Below are 23037 nucleotides of genomic sequence, written 5' to 3' on the forward strand. Positions count from 1 at the left end.
CATTCAGTCAGCACACAGCCTCCAAGGTATCAGAAACCATTGGGCCTCATTCTAATGTTGGTGGATACGGTATGAACGGTGCAGGCACCATTCATACCGTACCCCCGAGTTACGAGTTCTGCTCACGGGTGCCTGACAGCCCACCAGGTCTGACCAGAACCATGGGTGAGTCTTCCGTTCTTGCAGCGGTGAGTCTTTGATGGGCCCAAGTGTTCTTTTCTGATATTTGGGGTGACTGCTAGAGAGCCCTGGCCACAAATATACACAACACTTTGGGAAAGTCAGTTTTATTTTAATTAGGCTCCCAGCAGCGTTCTCTGTGTTAACTTGAGATACGTGACCATTTTTTATTTATTAATGTATTTATTTATTTATTTATTTATTTATTTATTTATTTATTTATTGGATATTTGAAAGCTGCTTATACAACAACAAATGGTGTTGTAAGGCACCAGAAGCCAAAAGGGGGTGGGAGACAAGGGAGAAAGATACAATAATGGTCTTTCTAGGCCTTATGACATTCGGTACGTGCAAGTGCAGAGCAAGAAGTGCGAGGGAGGGGGGGAGTGCCATTGTGCACAATGAGCGAAGTGCTAGGATGGGAAGGGAAAAGCAGGGTAAAGAGGAGCAGGTGCAAGTGCTCAGGGTAAACCAGGAAGGCAAGTGCCAGGTATTGCGGTGTGTGGGTCCACATGCTTAGTGCGAGGAAGGGCGTGGACTAGGCAGGGGGCAGCCTGGAGCCCTGTAGAATTCAGGGCGAACCAGACAGTCACTCACTGCGGCAGATGGAGGAGTAATCAGGGGAGGGGGAGAGGGAAGGAAGAGGAGAAAAGGAGGTCTTGAGGAATAGCAGTCAGACAGTCAGGAATGAGAGAGGAGGGAAGGAAGATTGAAGGAGAGCTGTGTGTCGTCTGCATAACACTGAAAGTGAAGAGAGGAGGGGATCAGTTGGGCAGAAGGGGCAATGTAGATGTTGAAAATCCAAAGCAAGAGAATAGAGCCTTGAGGGACACCACAGGTGGAGAGAGTGATGGCTAAAAGAAAAGAGGCCAGTTAAACCTAGGAGGGACGTTTGAAGAGGAAGGAGGTCAACTAGTCCCTGGACCATAATGCAAAGGGTGTCACACAGTTGATTAATCAGGGTGGAATGAGTGACAGTGCTGAAGACAGAGGAAAGATCCAGGAGGATAAGAACGGATGGAGAGTTGGAATCAAGAATTGAGAGAAGGTCTTCACGGGTGTTCAGTAGAGCAGTTTCTGTGCCTCTGGCTGCTCTAAAGCGAGACTGGTGGTTGTGGAGACAACCAACTGATTCAGTGTGTTGGATCAGTTGAGAGATGGCCACCTTCTCCAGGAGTTTGCCAAGGAAGTGGGTAGTGGAGATAGGGTGGTTGTTGGCAGGGCAAGAGGGGTCAGCAGAACGTTTTCTGAGGAAAGGATGCACAAGAGAGTCCTTGAGCGATTGCAGGAAGGAGCTAATGGAAAAGGAGTGATTACAGAAATCAGCCAGGCTTGGCATGAGGAAGGAATGTTTTCCTTGATAGTTCTGGAAGAGCAGGGAAGCACCTGTTTGGAGGAGACTTTGATAGAACAGACCTGTCTTAGAGACCTCATCCGGTGCTATGGGCGAGAAAGAGGAGAGTAGAAGCGGAGGGGAGAGAGAAACCAAGGGAGGCCTGAGAGAGGAGGGGTAGTAGAGTGGGGGCAGAATGTCCTGAGTTTTGGTACGGAAGTGGGAGGCCAGTGAAGTACAGAGGGACAGGGATGGTAGGGGGGAAATGGAGACTGCAGTAGGATTGGCAAGTTCCTTGTAGATTCTAAACAGTTTGCCAGTTTTGATAGTTGCCCTAGAGATGTAGGCTTGGAAATTGACTCTCTTCTTCTATCGAATGGAGAGTCTGTATTGACTTTGGAGCAGGTGGCAGGCCGGTCTGTCAAAGGATGTGCCTGATGCCGCCATTTCCACTTGACACTCTGCATTTGCATTTCAGGGAGGTTAGGTCAGAGACATACCAGGTGTTGCGCTTGGAGGCAGGCTTCATTTGGATCCTCATGGCAGGGGCAAGGATGTGAAGGGTGTGGGTGATAAAGAGGAGAAGAATAGCAAGGGCAGAATCAGAATGGGGGTCAGTGGAAGAAGTGGGAGGGCAATGAAAGTGGCTGCAAAGGCAGCAACTGACACTTGCTTCATTGGTCGAATGACAGAGAAGGAAAAAAGCAATGCAGGCAGAGGCTTAGCCGGGAGACCTAAGAGATCCAGATGAGAAGACAGAAGAAAATGATCAGACCAGGAGAGAGGAGTAGTAAGAGGGTTAGCGATGGGATGTCTGAAGAGATGAGAGCATCCAAGGTATGTCCGGCAGAGTGCATCGGACCGGAAGGTTGAATGGTGAGGTAAAGAGCATCACAGAGATTGCGGAAGAGACCAGTGGCTGATAGGGGGGGAATCAAGGTGAATATTGAATTCACAGAGGACGAGAAGCTTGGAGGTGGACGCAAGAAGAGAAGAGGTGAGGTCAGACCACTCTGAGAGGAAGAGGGAGACCGGAGCAGGCGTCCTGTAGATGGTGGCGAGAGTCAGTGAGAGGGAAGGAGAGACACCAAGTCTGCAGATGAGGCATTCGAAGGAAGAGTAGATCTGAGTGGGAATGACAGTAGGAGAGATCCAGTCAGGGAAGATCAAGGTAACTCTGCCTCCATTCCGGTTAGGTCTGGGCTAAGATAGGATCTTGTAACCCTCAGGGAGGAGAGTGTCAAAAGCAGAGACAAGGCTGGCAGAGAGCCATGTCTCAGTGAAAGCGAGAACATCAAGGTCAAAGTTTTCAAAAAGTCGATAAAAATCAGAAGAGTGTTTAACAGCAGAGCGAGAATTGAGGGTAGCTAAATGCAGCTGGTTGCCACCTTTGAATGTCTTCTGAGGAGGTGTATGCGGTTGTGGTATGCCGGTCAGTGGTGGAGAATTGGCAAGAGGATAGGAAGAAGGGGGAGCGGAGGGGGAAGTGAGGAAGTTGATGAGAGACAGAATACACCTATCAAGAAGGAGAAGGTTGGACTGAGAGTCCTGTGCCATGACACTGCCATTCAGATGGAAATTAATGATGCACTTAGAGGATGAGAAGCCTGTCAAGAGTACTTCCCATATGGTGCCACCATTAATGGACGATGAAGAGAAAGGAGAGAGGACAGAGACCATATGGGTAGATCTAGGTCAGGTGAAGGAGGGGCAAAAAGGATGTTGTGGCAGTCTTCCTGGAGGAAGCATTGACATGGGTGTCCGCAATGGGTAGGCCTGGATTGGAGACCAGGAGATCTTTTTGAACGTTTTCCCTCCAGGCTTCGAGAGAGGGTTAGGATAAGTGATAGAGTAGCAGTTGGAAAAGATAGGAGAGATGGCGAGCACCATGGAAAGGAGAGAGCAGAGAGATGGAGAGGGGGGAGGGACAGAGAAATCCACATGGTACAACAACCTCACCAGGTGGCCTAGCAGCAGACAGTTACAGACAAATTGGGTGCAGACAGTGTTCTCTCCAGAATCTTTGAGGCAACCACTGCCCATAGGCATCCCCTCCAATGCGTCAGAGGCAAAGAATGCAGTGGGGGATAGGTATTGGGTTCGTAGGCAATGGTGCATTCAAGATAGGTGGATTTCCACTCACGTCTAGCGAAGTCAGAAGCGAGTCAGAGTGTTTTGTCCTGCAGAGTGTCTCACTACACGCCTTACTTTAAATGTAGCCTCTGCCAGCTGTGCTATCTTCCACAGTGTCGCCGGCAGGGGGGTGGCCCACCCCACTCCAGTCCCGCTCCCAGCAAACCAACACAGCCCCAAGGACGTGTGCAGCATGTCTGCCATCGCTCTTCCATTCAGCCGTACAGCTGCAGGTCCATGTCAGTGGTAGGCCGGGTGAGTTCGCAGGGGCAGTCCAGGGGACTAGGGGCACCCCTCCCCTGGGTCACTATGGTTTCCATAGTGGTCCAATCAGAACAATGTAATGCTGATGTTAGGGAACAATATAATGCTGATGTTAGTAAGGGGAGGTTTTCATTAAACGTGAGCTTTAGATTGAAGCATGTGCTGCCTTCCCCTTAACAAAGAGACTTCTCACTTCTATAATTAACTTTTCTTTGCCTAGATGAAAGTGTGAGTATAATTGAAGCTGGTTACAGTTATCGGCAAGGCAATTCTGCTGTTCAGGAGTACGGAGCTTCTCTTCCCGACTCCTGATAACAATGTTTGCATGCTGCTGCTGCGTCCTGGCTTAGTTTCTTCTCTTGCTACTTCTGTGGGCACTCTTGGGATCCTCACCCTCTGCTGCATGGGTGTCTCTGATCTGGCCTCATTAAGGGAGAGTCTCTGATTGTCAAATTCCCTTGGCTTGCCTCTGCACACTACACTGGCTATAGGAAAAACTGCAACTTCTGCTCTGCATTCACAGCAATGAGGCACACCTGGAAAGACTGCTTGTGACTTCTAGCCCCTTCCAGTACTGCCACAGCTATTCAGGGTCTGTGAGCACAGGGCCAACTCAGAGTCTACAGGTGAAATCTGCTTCCTCTCTTCTCCAGCGTCCTGTTGTGGTCACACTTCCTTGTAAACTGCTGGCTAAGTGCTCTGCTTCTTCTGCTCCTGCTACTGCCGACCTTCCAGCTTCTGTCCCAGCTTCTTTCTAATGCTCCTCCATACTGCAGCCTTTTATGACCCTCAAATGGGCTAATTACATTCAGGTACAGGCCCTTGTAATTAATTGCCTGGCCTTGTCTAGAGTCATTAGGCTTCCCCGCCTGACCTGGGATCCTAGTCGCCTAGTCATACTTGTTCTTGTTCACAGTCCATGGGGGATTCTGGGACTTGTATTTTATCTTAGGAAAATGTGATTTCTCTAATTCTTTACAAGGTTTTAAGATGGATTTTCTTCCCCTGGTGTTATTAAGAGAAGACTTATAAGATGTAGCCTTTTTGGGAACACAAGGGGCAGAAAAGGTCAAATTTTCAACGCTCATGTTGGAAAACCTTTGATCTTGTGGGGGACATGGTGACTTTGGGATAGAAAATATTGATTTCTTGGGTTCAGCACGAATGGGAGACACTCCTTCAGGTTTTACCTTTCCTTCTTAATAAAGGACTGAGATGTATTGAAATGGCAATAGCCTATTCTTCCTCTATGCCTGGATTAACAGTATTCCCCTATGAGGAAAAATACAGTGTCTCACCCTGGACACTCTCCCCCTTCCCTGGGCCTGGTCTCCACCTAGGTGATCCTCCAGCACCACCCCCAGGATTGGGGATCAGGAAGCATCTGCCCTCTCCTGCCCCCCTAGGAGGATACTCTAGGTAGGGGTTTAGTGGGGGGTCCACAGGATTGTCCACAGTACCCTTCAAATTACTTTCAGTGTCATGAATCCAGTTATTTAGAAAAGACCAGCACTATCCACTCTCTCTAGGTCAGTCAGTGCGCGAAACACAGACCTGTTATGTCAATCACTTAGTCATTTATCCGGGGCAGAGAGGCATTTGTTTCCAGAGCGGATCCTTGTGGGGCCATAGTGCCAAGCTTCATTGGCCGGGTCTGGTATGTGAGCAGGTTGAATAGTTGTAGTGTTGTGTTGTTTCAGGTCTGATGGAGGAGAGATTTAGCTTGCCAAATGTGGGCGGCATAGTTGGTATGCATGTTACACATTTGAGCATAAGAGTTTGAAGATGTTAGTGTGGACAATTAAAGGTATGTGCCCAGTAGACACTCTAGAGCATCCATCATAAGATTGATTGCCAGATTGCTGGGAAGGAACATAGTTAGTTAGATGTGTTGAAAAAAAATATCTTAAAGGTTTTCCTGAAAGTGAAGTGATCCAGGATTGTACACATTACATTTGGAAGAGAGTTCCATACTTCCACTCTTAAGTTGGAGAAAGCCGACCCATTGTATCTTTTTCTAGCAGGTTGCAAGTTTTCTAGGATTAAGTAATTGCTGAATCTCAGTGTTCTCCTAGTTTGGTGCAGAATGACCTTTGGCAAATTTGAATGCATGGCTCTGAATGGCTCTATGGATAATGATAATGATAATGATGTGTTATTTACATAGCGCCTTAATCCAAAGCGCTATAATGTAGAGGGAAATGAATTACACTGTTTCTTGACCCTGGCCATTAGGATGAGCTTAGAGCTGACATCATGTATTCCCTCTTGTTGAATCTTGGAAAAAGTCTTGCTCTTGGAAGAAGCCTTGCTGATGTGTTCTGAACACATTGAAGTTTCTTAGTGAGGTTGCGTGGAAAATGTCAGAAGAAAATAAATGTGGATTCTGAAACTGAACACTTGCAGACTGGATTGAATGAGATGGTGGAATGGCCATTTGAGTGACACATGAAGCTCCGATGTAGATGTTTGGCTACTATTGGCTTTTCCAGTGCACTCCAGCACTTTGATTTGTAGCAGTACAATTATTTCACAAAATGTACTCATGAAGCTCTCCACCTCTCTCATGATACACCACCTGGCCCTGAAAATGCCCAATCCCATCCTGGTATACCCATCACTGCCTCCCAGCTAAGCAGCTGTGGTCTATAAAGTTGGGGCTCCATGTACTCCCGTGTCCACAATGCTCCTGGCCTATCGAGGCAGCTGGGGTCATCCAACGAAGCACCATCAGCACCATCATCTGTGCGCATTGTCCCAGGTGGAGATTCATCACTGTGACACACTCCAATGCCCCCACCCCATACTGACCCAGTCCTCATTGGAGCTGCAGGCCCAGTGTGCTGTCTAAGCCACCCCTGTCATCTTGGACACACGTGGCCAGTAAATCTGTTGTCGGGTTTGCAGTGCTGCTTTTCAGAACTTTCAGCTGGAGCATGACCTTCTCCTAGGTCACCACGGGCAGTTTTTAAGTGGACTCAGTACCTGTGTGTTCTCTGATTTTGAGTGTGCCGATGAGAAGGAGAAAGGTGGAAGGGGCACCATAATGAGGAAAAGCCTGCCACACTTCACGTAGAAGGAGCTTATCTGTAAGAGGCAGTGGAGTTACAATTCACAATTAATGGGCATCATTACGCGGTAGGAGGTAGCCATGGTGCTATTAGCACCATGACTACCTCCTTACCCCATTCCGGGTCCGGGTTCCCGAAATAGGATTTACCGGGTCATTCCAACCTTGGAGGGCCCGGTAAGTCCCCATTCCGGGAACCATTCCCCATTCCCATTCGAGCCCCTATAGGGCTCAATGGGAATGGGGATGGAGCTAATAATGGTACCGCAATTTGCGGTACTGTTATTAGCTCTGAGGTCGCTTAACGGGTCCCATCCATAACGCCTGGTAAAACCAGGCGTTGAGGAAGGGACCCGCTAAGGGACCTCGGAATAGGGTGGTAAGGGATTACCGGCACCGGTGCCCTTGCCGGTGCCGGTAATCCCTTACCGCCTACCGTGTAATGAGGCCCGTAGGCTACATCTGAGGCGCATTCACGTTAAATGTATGTTGTTTGGCAGGCGTACATTTACAGCTGACAATATCAAATTGTTGGAAAGGCAAACGCAAATCATTCAGTCGGGATTTTTTCCTCTACATTTTTTATTTGGGCTCACTTTAAATGGGATGGTGCGGGAAAGGAAGGCGTTAAGGCGAGGTGTAATGCTGCTATGCCTTCGAACACTGACAAGGCGGAGGAGGGGGACAGAGAAGAGTTAACACCGCCACGGCCCTGTACTCCTCAGTCATGTCAGTGCACTTTGGTTTAGGCCTGCGTGAGAGCTTCATGCAGGTGTAAAATGAACGGATTCCTTGGAATCCCCCTTAATTTGGCACCTAAAGGCCATGCGCATTCCATGGGAATCCTTCAATAAATGCCTCCTGCAAAGCGTAATTTGCAGGCGGTATTTTTTTTTTAAAGACAGTTTGTAAAAGGATAGAGAAAAGGCGATTTTGCTTGGTTGTACTCTTTCTTTTACCCCAGGCCTTGTAAATGTTTAACATTGCATGCGTGGACCAAACAACAGCGAAGTGTAAACGTTGATGGTCCTCCACATGCCATTACTATTTCATAAAGAATGCCCCTCGTTGTGGTTTATGCTGGGCGCACGTGCCCCTTACCAAGGTAGCAGTAGAGTGTGACGAAGGCGCTCAGTCTCAAATAGAAACCCTTGTTAGGAAAGATCTCAAAATTCTACAAAAATAAATATCTTCAAGTCTACGGTTTTCTGGATATCTGAGAGACGTTCGCGGAGCTTTTTTTCATTTTTATCTTCGAAACCCCCATTTCTCTCTAGTATAGTCTTTGTAGCGAGCTAGTAACACCTGAGCGCGAGCTAAGCGTGCTCTTTGTCACCTATATGTATGCAGTTCGGGTCCCAGCAGCACCCACTCGCCTCTGCAAAATGAATACACAAAGTTGGTCAGTATGTGTACGTTTTATTGTTTCTGTTTTCTTAAGAGAGAGGGATAGGACCCGAAGTGCTGTCCTGTATAAAAACGAGATTTTACCATTGAAGCAACTCTTAGACGAACATAAGTGGGTTTGCGTTTAGTGCTCAATTGACGGCTTCATTGCTTAATAGCTTAATGGCACCTTTGGGTAGTTACATTAGAAACTAAATGAGAAAATAAACAATGGTTTCAGAACACTTCTCTCTTAATTGTTCGCAGTTTGGTCGCTGCTGAGAAGTGCCAATCAACGTCTCTCACTGGTTGGAGCTACAATGTATGTTGAACTATTAGACCGCAGCGTGCGGTGGGAAACTAGCGTCATCTCGTGGAAGCTGCAGGTAGCGCATGTTTATGTATGAATGGTTGACGTGTATTACAGAAGCCCTACGCCGTGTCTTCCGTCAAAACAGTTGTTTGAAAACGCACGAATTCAGAATATTTAGAACAACTATTATTTGGCCATATGGCACACGTTTTGCACAGGTGGAATTCTACACGGCAAAAGGACAAAGCCAAACATTGCACACGTGAAAAAACGTATTCTTTCAATGCATTTTTGCACCAAAGCAATGTTTACCCTAGTGCTAATACAGAAGAGTCAGGGCTCAAGTCTGAAACGCACAGGGGGGCCGTGTCCACCCACTTTTTTGATAAGGTGGACGCAGCCCGCCTGTGTGTTTGAGAAATAAAATAAATAAATAATAACAAGCTGCAGTGTTGCCGGTGGGAATCGAATCCCGGCCTCTGAAACGAGACGCTTGACCACAGCAGTCATTGGCGATGGAGCTGCAAAATGCCCCATGTTGACATCTTAGTATAAAGGACATGTTGTGTTACCGGTTCTCAGATCTAAAAGGTGCCTGCATTTTATACTGAAGCAGCAAGATCATGATATACATCCCTCAACTTGCCTCATTTCCCTCCTGCTTCTCTCCTCTCAGAATGCCTCTTTCCCCTCAGCTATTTCGCATCTCCTCCTTCTTATCTCTCCTTTTCAGCCGCCTCTCTTGTCTCGGGCTATCTCTATTATAATCATACTAACCATTCGTGTTTTTGCGTAGCACTTGAGGATGAGTTCTACCTGCTTCTAAGCCCTATAATAAGAGGTGTTCCACAGATGTTTAAAGGGCTGAGTCAAATGTACCGGCTGCATGTGAATTTGTGAAGCACAACTGGTCCACTGAGGTGAGTGCTACACTCATGAGCTGTCCTCAGCGCTATTCTCCTTAACTAAAACCCTTCCTTAGGCTCCCTTCTACTGTCTCCACAGTGTGCTTTCTCTCTCCCTTTATTGCTCTCTCTTTATCTCTCCCTTTCTCGCTCTCTCTTTCTCTCTCTCTCTCTCTCTCTCTCTCTCTCTATATATATATATATATATATATATATATATATATATATCCAGAAGTTTCTCTTGCTGTCTCTCTCTCTCTCTATACATAAATATATTGATTCACTGAAAAAACCTTAGTTAAGACGCAGTTAAGTTGCGCATATTTAATGCAACAAAACCCTTTAGATTCAGCGGATGTGGAAAGTCATGACCAGCTTACCTCGGCACGCTCCCGTGAATGTCCCCCATAATGCCATGTCCTCCATAATGTCATTTTGTAAGACACTGTGAACCCCTTATCTTATAATATGTATGTGCTCATTGGCTTTGCAATGGGAATGTGCCGAGTTAAGCTGGTCATGACTTCCCACATCTGCTGAATTTCAAGGTTTTTGTTGTGTTAAATCTGCGTAAATTAACTGTCAATTAACTAAATTCCGCAAACTCCCCATTTTCACATGGTGTCCTCTTTCCCTCTCTCCACCTCTAGCCTCATGTCATTTCATCCTTTGTGTTCCCCAAATGGCATTTTTGCCAACTTTTTGTTTTCGGATAACCCCAAATATTCGTAAACATCGGACCATAAAAATGGCCGCTTTTCATACCTGAACGGTCTCTCTACTACAATGTACCATTGGATGTATAGCTATAATATTGGCACAGTGGGGACATCCCCTTCTCTGTCAAATATTCAAAAAACTAATGGATGCAATAACTCCAGACTCCCACCGGAAATCGGGTAAACGCTGCGTGCACAAGTTGTTTCATACCTGATCCAATTCCATCCAGCGGTTTTCACTGTGCACGCGAGCAGAAATGTGACTCTTTTCTCTATGGAAAAATGAATGAGGTGTAGGTCGAAACAGCGCTTTTTTTCTTTTCTTAATAACTTCTTTGTTTTTTAACGGATCTTTCCCAAAATGTCCAGTCTGTGTTCATGTGAGTATGATATGATATGTCATTTATAACGCGACTATACACATGTGTTTCAAGGCGCGAGTACAACCTTGTCTGCAAAATTTCAGCCAAATCTGTCATTGTGTCAAAAGTTATTAGCAATTCATTTTTTCGGGTTTCCTATGTATTTTATAGTGACTGCCGCACTGTAATGTCTCTCTCGTTATCTCTCATATTCTCTCTGCCCCTCTCAATCACTCTTTCTCTCTGTTTTAGCACAATAAGTATAAGCTTTACATAATCACATTTCTGGATACATCTCAATTGTAATTAATTCCTATATGGTGCAATTCCGTCTTCATTTTCATTGCCTGTGTACATAAATGCGGCCGGGTCACCTTTCTCGGTTTAATACATTGATTTTTAATCCTTCCACGTTTTTAATTAGGGTAACCCGCTTTCTCAAGGTGTGCTCACACCTCATTCCAAGCACTCATGATAACCAGAATCCATGTAGTGAGTCATGGACTTTCAGGTTTCACCTTTTGGTGACAACCTGCAATTCAAATGCCAAGATGAATTCTACATTTAAAGAGACGCGGGTGCTCTGCATCCCCCCCAGACTGGCCTGCCTGACCTTTCACAGGGTGGAAGGAGATCATTGCTAGTGCGCAGGCATTCCTTTAATTAAATGTTACAATTAAATGCTGATTTCCCTACAACACAGGAAACGGAGCAGACAGCTTTTAAATAAGCGATCACTCAAAACTAATTGCTCCTGCAAAGCTGCAACGGATTCACTTACATCAGGCTCATTATATTGAAGTAGATCAAGACACCCGTTCACTGCCAACCAGAAAACACACACAATTGGGCCTCATAACACGGATGGCGCTAAGGGATTACCGGCACCGGACCACACGTTAAGGAAGGGACCCGCTGAGGGACTTCAGGGCAAATAACGGTACCGCTAGTAGCGGTACCGTTATTTGCTCCTTCCCCATTCCCATTGAGCCCTATGGGGGCTCAAATGGGAATGGGGAAGGGCCTTGGTGAATGGGGAATTACCGCCCGCCAACCTTGGAATGGGGCGGTAATTCCCCCATTCACCAAGGCGGTATCGGTAAAATACGGGCGGCAACCATGGCGCTACTAGCGCCATGGTTACCGCTGTCCATAATGTGTAATGAGGCCCAATGTACCTAAAATGACAGTGTGCGCAATGTATTAACAAAACCATAGATAATGGGCCTCATTATAAACCTGGCGGTCCGGAAATAAGGGCCCACTTTCTGGACCGCCATACTACAGTATGCCCCCAGAGGCCATAGCCCTGGCAGGTCTGACGTGCTGGGGGCACCGCCCTCTGTAGGCATGGTTGTCACGGAAGCAACGGTGCCGGTGCTTCCGTGTCCCCATTGCCATGGGAATGGGAAGTTACACTTTCCTCCGGCTGATGTACCGGGCCGCCGGTACTTGTCCTGGGGGCACCGGGATATCAGGTGGCAGAATGGTGTTACGAGTTCGGCGGCAACCCGCCAGTAGAACCGGCAGGTTACTGCCAAACTTGTTGACTCGAGTAGACTTTGTGTTCAGATTTCTAATGCATGCACTATTAGTTAGCTTATCCTGAATCCTGAATGACAGCTGCACTGCCAATGCCCACAACCCTGAATGTAAAGGGCGTCTGTGATTGGTGAATATTATTGAGCCAAGCATGTAATGGCTAAAATGCTCCTGCCTTAGATAATGACCTTTTGAGCTTTAGCTTGCAATCACTGAAACAAGCCTCGGAGACACAGGGATTTCGTCCTGAAAATGTGCAGGCCCGAGATCAACTGTCTGTGTGATCCCAGGGCGAGCCTGCAGAACAGTATAGAGGGTTGTGCACGGGGCGGTGAGGAGGGTTCCCCTTCAATAAAGTTCCTACAAAACCCACATTTGATCTATAATCTCATTCCCAGTCTCAGGATCATTTTTGTATCTATTTCAAGCCCTGAAAAACAACTACTTATCAAATCACAATTCAATGATCATGTTAACAAAAAATATACCATATATTTTCCCTCAGCTAATTCTTCATTATAAATAAAACCAATGGTGTCAAATAATAGGTTCTACAAAATAAAGTGCAACAGGTTTAACATTGTTTCTGTTTAAGAATCCATTCTTCTGTTTCATTTAGTGCAACTGGGCGTAGGTTTCCAAGACATAGAATCCACCCGCTTGTATGTTCACATTATTTCCTTTCTCTTTCGCCTTCTTATGTCTTATAATTGACACCCGAAATGCTCAAACCTCGTGGTGTAGTGCTGTGAATCCTCGAGACTAGGCGCTGCTACGCCACATCATCTCCCGGCTATTCTTTTTGCTTTTTTACAAGCCAAACATTGGCCCCAGCACGAGAATCTCAGAGACTGGGCAATATTTTGAAAATGAAATACAGACACCTAATTTCAAAACCTCATTGTTCATGTAACTGTATTTGATATTTGTACAGCACTCGTCCAGGCTTGAAATATTCTTTAAAACGCACAACCTGCAACACATTTTACAAACATACCGGTATTGGTTGGTCTGTCATAGAAAGACCAAATTGCCTTTTGTGACTGCAGGCCTCTTTTTAATTGGTTTCTGAGAAAATGTCATGCCTGAGTCCGACCCTGCGCTCATCTCCCAGTTGTGTAACCTCCTAGCCCTGTGTGACTGTCTGAACTCTGGCTGCGTTTCTGGAAGTATGTTTATGGCAATAGTGTGCCCTCTGGGGTTTATGTTCGTTTTTGTTCGGGCTAACCAGAGATGGGCTCCTGCCGTGGCGCTGTGCTCTTACTACTGGGTCTTGCCTTTGGGAATCCATGATTAAAATTCCGAGCAAGTGTAGTTGGCGCTCTATTTGAGTGTTGCAACACTAGACCAGTCGGTGGGTCAATTCCTCCGAGTGAGGGTGGTAAAGGGTTGTGGTCGGTGTTGAAATGGAAGCAGCGCTTTCACTTTCATACGGCGGTAATGCCGTGACGCCATTCACTCGGATACAATAAGGAGGCCAACACAGTTGCTGCCGGTCTCACCTCGGAACTTTAATTAATGCCCCAACTTCCCTTTCCCCTCGTCACTTCCCTTCCCTTAGGTTCCGCCCCCACCCTAACCCTGCCTTCCACATAATGATGCAGGTTCCATTAACTGAACATGATAACCTTCCCCCTTTTTAAACACTTAGGGCCTCATTACAACTCTGGCGGTAGCCGTGTCATTAGAAACGGCACAGCTGCGGCCAGAGGTGCATTTTTCCGAGCACCCATGAATGGGCAAGAACCGGGTCATGCTGAGCTCAGCGGACCCAGTAATTGCCCATTTGCGGGTGCCGGTAACATGGGACTCCCCATTCCGCCCCATAGGGCTGAATGGGAAAGGGGACGTCGGATACATCGGCACATGCAGAGTTGTGCCGGTGCATCCGACGTGCTGTGTTCGCGGGTGCCGGTCAGCCCTCCAGGAAAAACCTGCCGGGCTGTCAGGCACCTGCAAGCACAGCCCGTAGTATGGCGGTCCGGGAACTACAGTACCGGCATGCTTACCGGTACCGTAGTTCCCGGACCGCCATGCTCGTAATGAGGCCCTTAGTCTGGTATTAGCCCATCTCCTCAATGTGTCTTATGGGTTTAGTCTTGGCCCGCACAGGGTGGCGTACCCTTGTCAATTCTGAGCTGTGGAAAGGGAATCTGTCCGTCGTCCACTCACCATCCTCCTCTGTGACCTCCCCGCCTGAAACTTCTTCATCTCTCCATTATGGGTCATCGGAATCTTCTCTGACCCATGTGTCCGCTCAGTCGTCCTGTTCCTCCTCCGAGGCTTCCAAGGGTGTTGCTTCGCCACGGCATACTTTGAAGTGTGACACGTTTCTCATAATTGTGCACCCTTCCTCATCCACTGCCGTAATCATGGTGCCTTTCACCTTTATGACTGTGAGAGGGCTGGGTGCGAAACAGGAATCTTCCTTCTCTGAATCTGGCATACCAGCACTCTGTCACCTTCTTCGAAGCTGTGTTCTGGGGCTCCTCTCTTCTCATCTGCCACAATCTTCATTCTCTGTTTTCCTACGTTGTCCCTAGTCCTGATCTCTACATCCTCTGGTATAGTGCTGCCCTCTGGTGGTCCTTGTGGCCACCATGTCCGTAGCTTGCTGCCAAATAGGAGGTCCGCTGGGAATTTGCCTGTGGTGCTGTGGGAAGTGTGATGGTAGTCAAGCAGGAGATGATACAGTGTCTGTTCAAATGGCTTGTGGGACAGCTGTGCCACTTGCAGTGCCCTCTTGAAGTTCCCCATGAAGCGCCCGACTCGACTGTTGGCTTGGGGCCAGAGAGGCGTGGTTTTCTGGTGCTTGAAACCCATTTATTAGGCACATTTTGCGAATTCCAAGCTGGTAAATGGTGGACCGTTGTCAGACTTGATCGCCTGAGGAATACCATAGGCCATGAGTATGCGGTCCAGGACTGGGATGACAGCCGTTGCTGCTGTAGATGGCACTATTTGCACCTCCAGGTACCTTGAGAACACATCAATCACGACTATGGCATACGTGCCGTCTCGCGGAGAGGACCAAAGAAGTCGACGCCAACTCTGCCCATACACCACCGGGGAGTGGAGACATCAGCAATGGGTTTGGTCATGGGGCTGGGGCTGCTGCGCTGCAGATAGCAAAGTTCTTTAAGGTGTCCTCGACTTGTCTGTCTATTCCCGGGAACCAGATCTTCTGCCACAAGAGCTTCTTCGTTGAGACCACACCTCGATGTCTCTCGTGGGCTAGATCAACCACAAGTTGGCATAGCGACTTGGCAACAACAATTTGTCAGCCTTTCATGACTATTTGATCCTCGGTAGTGGCGAGTTCCTCCTGAACCAGCAACATTGCCTTGATGTCGCTCTGCAGTGTCCCTTCCAGCGATTTGGCTCTGTCCTGTGCATGTCTCATTCTGCCTTGGCTGATGCACTGTGCTAGGATGGCCAGCACTGGGTCACTAGCTGATTCTTGTAGAAGCATCTTCAATGCTATCCGGAACGGTTTTAGTTGGTGAATATGGATTGTAGATAAGCGTCAGCTATTGAGTGTTCCGGGAGTGGTGGGTCCAGTTGAGTGGCGTGACACATAGTCATCCCGATTCTTATCCTTGCCCGGTCTGTGTTGAATAGTGAATTTGTAGTCCTGAAGACTAAGTCCCCATCTTTCTATGCGTGGTGGCATCCGAGCTTGAGGGTTGCCATAAATGGTGAGAAGGGCTTGATGGTCAATGACTACTTTAAACGCTTTCCGGAATAGAAATAAATGGAAGTGCTCGCAGTCCAAGGCAAATGATAGGCTTTCTTTTTGTGCCTGCAAATATTTCTGTTTGGTGGCAGAAAGGCTGTGGCTTGGGTATGACACAACCTTTTTGATGTGTGGGGTTCTGGGGTCATATTGTGCAAGTATCGCGCTTAGCCCTAACGGACTTCCATGTCTTTGGCGGACCTGAAATAAGCCATGTCTGAGGCCGAGGTGATTCGAGAACGGATTTCTGCAAAAGCAACCTCGCATTCTGATGTCCAGATGAAGTCCTGATTCTTCTTGGTCAGTTCTCTGAGCGGTGCGCTCACTGCCGCAGTTTTCAAGGTAGCGTGAACAGTAGCTTGCAAGCCCCAGGAAGGACCTGAGGTCTGACACGTCCGTTGGGCGGGGGGCATCTTGTAGTGCTTTGACCTTCTCTGGGTCCGGACTCATGCCCTGGTCTGAAAATATGTGGTAAAAAAAATGTGCAGGGTTTGTTTGCCAAACTCGCACTTGTCCTTGTTAGGTGTGACATTTGCTGCTTCTATGCCTGTGCAGACCTTGTGTAGATTTCTGTTGTGTTCCTGGGTTGATTTGCCGAACAACAGGATGTCATCGCTATAGTTCAGACACCCTGCGATGTGTTTGATCACTTGGCAAATCTCCTCCTGGAAAATGTCTGCTGCCGAAGATATGCCAAAGTTCAAACACTTGTAGAGATATAGCCGCATGTGAGTCCCATAGGAAATTGTACTATCAGTGGACAAAAGGAGGGTTCGTAGAACTATTTCAAGCTGACAGACTCCTGGGCTAGCTCCAGCTGGTTTGAGTTTTGAGAACACGGTTGCACCATTGAGGAGGAGGTTCATGTCCGTTATTCTCAGGGTTTGACGTCGCTCTCCCTGGATGGCCAGGTTGGGGCGGTGCATATCTACGCAGAGGCGGATGGAACCTTCTGCCGATTTCTTGGCGACTGGCACATATGAGGAGACCCATGGGGTGGGTCCCACCGCAAGCTCAATGATGTGGAGGTCTAGTAAGCGTCTTAACTCTTCCTGTACCTGTTTTTTAATGTTTATCAGGATACCCCTGTAGTGCTCGCTCTAGGCTTGACTTCCAGATCAATTTGAAGCCTCACTTTCCAGTTGCGCAGTTTGCCCAGACCCTTGAAGAGGTTCAGATAAGCTTTGGTGACATCCCCTTCTGGGGCCAAGTATTTGTGGGCGATTAGGTGGTATAGAATATGGGCAAGTCCCATGTCCACGGGCGTTTTGAAGCTTATAATGCATCCACTATTGGCCTCAGTGGAGAGAACATGTAGCTGTATGAGGGCTGTGTGTGTTTTGTGCGCACAGATTGTGGTGAAAGTACCCTTGCACGGCAGGGGCGTGTTTGAGCCGTAGGGGAAAATGTCGACCTGCGAGGTCCGCAGTCTTGGTGGGTGAGGGAGGCGATTGTAGGCCTCCTCAATCAGAACATTCAATGTTGCACCTGTGTCAATGAGAAATTCATTCAGTATGTTGTGGACTTGGAGGGTTAAGACGGGCTGCGTTCCTTCGCCATCTCATTTCCTAGTGCCTACACATACCCTTTTCTCCCCTGGCTGTCATGTGCGGATGAGGAATCGCTCTCTGATGGCAAGTGTACTTCCACATAGCGGACGCTTCATCAGGGTCTGTGAGTGAGTCTCCTGTCAGGAGACCGTAGCGATCTTCTGGGCTGTTGCCGGCTGCCCTCGCCTTCCGTGGGGCAGTACCTTCTGTATTCGGGGCTCGACCTCTTGTCGTTTGTTCGTTGATTGGGATGGCGCCTGCTGTTCCTCAGAGCGACGCCTGGGCGATTGGCGTCAGAGCGTTCCTGCAGAATGCTCTGAAATGGTCATCACGCCCACATGCTGCTCACTTCTGGCTGAGTGCCAGGCACGTTCCTTCATGGAAGAACTTGTAGCCACATATGTAGCGCGATTTTGTTGACTGGTTGGTCTTGTCAGGTAAGGTCAACGTACATTTCTTGATGACCTCCTGATCTCTGGGGTCCAATGAGATCTTCACTCGACCCAGGCCAACCACCAGCTGTGTGACTGCTGAATCAGTATGGGCCATTGCTAGGATTTAGTTGGGGGTCCGCTGTTTCATGAGCAGTTTCCTTTTGAAATCTGCAGACTTGCCACCCCACCCCCGATGACTTGGGATGGTAGTGCTTTGTCTATTGAGTAACAATGGAAAGTGCAGTGCTTCATGCGGATGCAAAGCCGCATGACATAATGATCCATGATTCCCCTATGTCTCTCATAGTCCACGTTGGTGTGTGGTGCGAAGTACGTGTTGAGTGCTTCACAAATTTCCTGGTATGTCGCCTTTTCCTCATCAACTAATTCGTAGAGGACGTCTCTCCCAGCAGTTCCCACTGCTAAGGTAAGTATATTTGTCTTCCTTTCTTTGTCAATGGTGCCCATCATCCCCACGTACACGTATACTCTAAAGTCCTTCATCCATTGAACCCAACGGGGACCCAAGTTACCTGTGTCTCTAAGATCAAACGCTTAGGGAAGCTGCCACAGGGTATCTTCACCATGGCCATGTTAAAAGGTCTTTGAAAGTCTGGCAGGCACTGTGGCGGGATGTCTTCCTCCGACATGGTTGGCCTTTGTGTGCTTCTCCCTGCGGCCTTGTGACTCATTTCTTGCTAGTGGCACGTGTGAGTGTGCTTCAGCTGGCTACTCTGGGAGGGATGAGGATTCTCTCCTTGCCCATGCTTTGGGCATTCTCACCTTCTCCTGAGGCCCATGGCCACCAGGGAGCCTCACGGGCCTAAATGCACTCCAGAATCACTGCTGCAGCCTGGGCAAGGGCTCATCATGCGGCCCCGGGTCTGTGTGTGCGGCTGAGGCGGGCCACGCCTCCTGCTCCTGCTCCAAGTGAAAATGGATGGTGAAGACCACGCCGGGTCAGTTTCTCATTCATCGCCATTGTTGAAGTGGAATCAGCGCTTTCACTTTCATACGGCAGTAATGCCGTGACACCATTCACTCGCATACAATAAGGAGGCCCACGCAGTTGCTGCCGGTCTCAACTCCCAAATTTAATGAATGCCCCAACTTCCCTTTCCCCTCGTCACGTTCCTTCCCTTGGATCCCGGCCCCGCCCTAACCCCGCCTTCCACATAACGATGTGGGTTGCGTTAACTGAACATGACAGTCGGTAGCCACAAGAGGCGATGCCTGGCATCAGGAGTACACCTAGATTCCGAAATTGCACCGCATGAGTCTTCTCTAGTATTCAACCCCACCTGTCCTCCTGTGAGATCTACCAATCCGGAGTTTAGCAAAATGTGTGATTAGGCCCAGAGAGTGCGCGATTTGGTCAGCGTATTACCGCCCTGTTCATTCCTGTGTGCCCCGAACAGTAGACACTAGTCCAGTCCTGGTTTTATCTTTGCATTCTGGGACTTGTCGATATGGATTTCCCCATCATAAACCAAGGACTGCAAGTCCCAGAATGCATAGTCAAACCAGAACTTGACTTGTGCCTCTCAAATGGGCAATGCTGGCATGTTTGAATAGGTAATGCTTGATTCAGCTTCTGCCCTCACTAATGTTTGCCCGATGCAACATTGAATTGAATTGAAGCAACATCATTTCCCAAAAGGTAGCCTCAGCAAATATCCTAAAATGTAATCGGAAGAGGTACCCAGTTAAAGAAAACGAGTCACATGGTTTCCAATTTAAATCAGGACACAGAGGCAGTCACCATTATAAAGAAAAGTAAAGTACAAAAACAGCCTCAGTTTAAGCAAACTCCTTATTTCAATTGGGTCGCAGAGGCATTCCTCAATTTAATGAAAATAACGCTCACAATCTTCACTGGATGATAGATTGCACGTGCAGTGTTTCTCTGACATGAATAGACTATGCTTTAGTAGCCAATCAAAAGAAACTCCTTTGTATATCAGTATGGCTCCTCTGCCAACAATGGCAGCCATGTCCAGCAGCTACACGGCAATCGAGGACCAGGTGGAACATGAAGAAAAGGGCGTCCAGGTTAGCCCTTCTCTCAATTAAATCAGGGCATCGGGGTTCACTATTTAAATCCAAAAGAATTACAAAGACAACACCAGGGTGGGAAACTTTCAAAATGAAAACAGTGCATCATGATTTATTCATTGAATTTCAATGAACGCACAAAACCGTCTCTAGAGTAGGAGCATTCCAAATAATTGGTAAAGAGACACAGAAAACAAGGATTGACAAAGCCAATAGTTTTGGCGTTTACTGCTGTTCTTTGCATTTCTGCTTTTAGTCACAAAGGTGCAAGGAGGAGAGTGCAAAGTTTCAAAGGAGGATGCAATAAGTGACGTGGGTGTACAAGAGAATTATAATTATAATTTTTTTTATAACATGCTTAATGATACCAGAGCTTGGTTTCTAAGCGTGGGTTTGAGATTCAAACCTGTGTTGATAAGCATTGTTTCGTCCTTGCAAGACGAACACGTTGCTCCTGAGCTATCCCCCCTCAACGAGAAGGAAGGATAATAGAGCAAGGAAGGAAACAATTGAGAGTGGGTGCCATTAATGATGAGCAAGAGGAAATATGAGCCAGAAAGGTTGAGAGTGAGAGGGTAAGAAATAAAGCAAGAATGTGCAAGGAAGGATGAGAGGGGATAGAGGGATTGGTGGGTGGTGGTAGCGAGAGAAAGGGGTAGGGCAGGTAGGGGTAGAGAGAGTGGCGGTAGCGTGGGAAGATGGTGGTAGAGAGAGTGGAGGTAGTGTGGGTAGGGTTAGAGAGAGTGGGGTTAGGCTAGAGAGAGGGTGGTAGGGTGGGTGGGTAGTTGGGGAAAGAGAGAGTGGAGGTGTGGTGGGAGGGTTGGGGTAGATATTTTGGTTAGTGAGGGTGGGGTAGAGAGTGGGGGTATGATGGGTGAGGGTAGAGAGTGGAGGTAGGTTGGATGGGTGGGGTACAGAGAGGGAGATATGGGTGTAGAGGGAGTGGAGGTAGGGTGGGTGGGGTTAGAGAGAGTGGGGGTAGGTTGGATGGGTGGGGTACAGAGAGGGAGATATGGGTGGGAGTGGAGGTTGGGTGGGTAGGGTTAGAGAGAGTGGGGGTAGGGTAGATAAAGGGGGTGGGGTGGGTGCGGGTAGGGTGGATAGTTGGGGAAAGAGAGAGTGGAGGTAGGGTGGGTCGGTGGAGGTAAGAGAGTTGGGTTAATGTGGGTGGGGTAGTGAGTGGGAGTATGATGGATAGGGGTAGAGAGTGGAGGTAAGGTGTGTGGGTGGTCGTAGAGAGAAAGGCTTCAAGGTGGGTTGGTGGTCTTAGAGAGAGTGGGGGTCAGGTGGGTGAGGGTAGGGAGTGACGGTAGGGTAGCGGAAGAGAGACTGGATTTAGGGTGGGTGAGGGTGGAGAGAGTAGAAGTAGGGTGGGTAGATTGGGGTAGAGGGAACGGCTGCAGGGTTGGTTGCTGGTATTAGAGAGCATGGGGGTTTGGGGCATTGGTAGAGAGAGTGGTGGTAGGGTCGAGCGAGGGAGGTAGGGTGGGGAATGGGGGAAGAGAGAGTGGAGGTAGGGTGGGAGAGTGGAGTAGAGAGAGTGATTGTTAGGTGGGTGGTAGGATAAAGAGGGGGTGGGTCAGGGTAGGGTGGGTAGTTGGAGAAAGAGATAGTGGAAGTAGGGGTGGGAGGGTGTGGGTAGAGAGCTGGGTGAATATGGGTGGGGTAGAGAGTGGGGGTACAGTGGGTGGGGATAGAGAGTGGAGGTAATTTGGATGGGTGGGGGTAGAGAGAGTGGAGATAGGGTGCATGGGTTGTGGTAGAGAGAGTGGAGGTAGGGTGGGTGGGTTGGGGTACAGAGAAAGGCTACAGGGTGGGTTTGTAGTATTAGAGAGAATGGGGGTAGAGAGGGGAGGTAGGGTGGCAGAAGAGAGAGTGGATGTAGGGTGGGTGAAGGTAGGTAGAGTAGAAAGAGGGTAAGTGGGGGTAGAGAGAGTGTGTGGGGGTACAGAGAGTGGAGTTAGGGAGTGTGAGGTTAGAGAGACGAGGGAAGTGGTAGAGAGAGAGTATCGGTAGGGTGGGTAGTGATAGAGAGAATGGGGCGGGTGGGTGCACAGGGGTAGAGAGAATGGGGACGGGTGGGTGGGGGTAGGGTAGGTGTTATTAGAGAGAGTGGGGGTAGGGTGGGTTGGGTAGAGAGAGTGGAGGTGGGTAGCAAGAGTGGGGGTATGGTGGGTGGGGGTACAGATTAGAGGTAGAGTGGGGGTACAGAGAGTGGATATAGGGTAGGTGTGGGTACAGAGAGTGGAGGGTGGGCAGGTGGGGGTAGAGAGAGTGGTGGTAGGGTGGGTGGGTGTGGGGTAGAGAGAGTGGAGTGGTAGAGGGAGAGGAGGTATGGTGAGTGGGGGTAGAAAGAGTGAAGGCACTGGGGGTAGAGTGGGTGGGGGTAGAGAGTGGGTTAGGGTGTGTGGGGTTAATGAGAGTAAGGAAGGCTGGGTCTGGGTAGAGAGAATGGGGGTAAGGTGAGTGGAGTTAGGATGTGTGGGCAGAGACAGTGGAGTGGTAGAGGGAGGGGAGGTAGCTTGAGTGGAGGTAGAAAGAGTGGAGGTCAGGTAGAGTGGGAGTTGGAAGGTGGGGATCGTTCGTTGTCTCCCGCGCTCTGTGAGGACACACAAGTCCTTCAGCACTCCACGTCAGCAGGAGTGCTGCTAAGGATTGGATACCTGCTGCCTGTGTCACAGTGGCGCTTCTGGCTCCCGCAACTGAGTCCCATACTTCATTGCTTGCATACCTACAGCCACAAGGAGAAAAGTAAAGGATGCCTTGGGACTCGTTTCTGCAGGTGGCTGACAAAGTCTCTGTCCATGGTTTTAGAGCGCACAAGGTGCTGTTTAAAGTAAAAATAGTCCAATAGTTGAAGCTGTGCATGAAGAGAGACAGCTAACATTGCTAGTCCTGGTGCCACTCCACTTGCAAGTGGGGCTATCTCCTTCCACATAAGAGTGGTGCTGTGCTTGCACCGCGCCCCACATTGCACAGTTGTTTGGAAAAATAATGCTACTCTTCATTTTGTAACTGTCACTAAAGCCATTCATCTTCCATAAATATTTAGAAA

The 23037-nt window shown here is 48.4% G+C and overlaps 1 protein-coding gene across 3 annotated transcripts in view; it reads left to right on the forward strand.

Moving 5' to 3' along the window:
• The window catches only part of LOC138569156 (glucagon receptor-like), a 698697-nt gene that overhangs the window by 352129 nt on the left and 323531 nt on the right, over positions 1–23037 (forward strand). Inside the window, exon 1 of one of the 3 annotated variants that reach the window (XM_069646871.1) lies at positions 8653–8752. The exons of the other annotated variants lie outside the window; for them this stretch is intronic. The gene's annotated coding sequence lies outside the window, so the exon portion shown is untranslated. Of the gene's footprint in view, positions 1–8652; positions 8753–23037 lie in introns of those variants that run through there. 3 annotated transcript variants of the gene reach the window in all.

Source organism: Ambystoma mexicanum, chromosome 2q, assembly GCF_040938575.1.
Source record: "Ambystoma mexicanum isolate Mex_15411 chromosome 2q, UKY_AmexF1_1, whole genome shotgun sequence".
Classification (NCBI taxonomy): Eukaryota; Metazoa; Chordata; class Amphibia; order Caudata; family Ambystomatidae; genus Ambystoma; species Ambystoma mexicanum.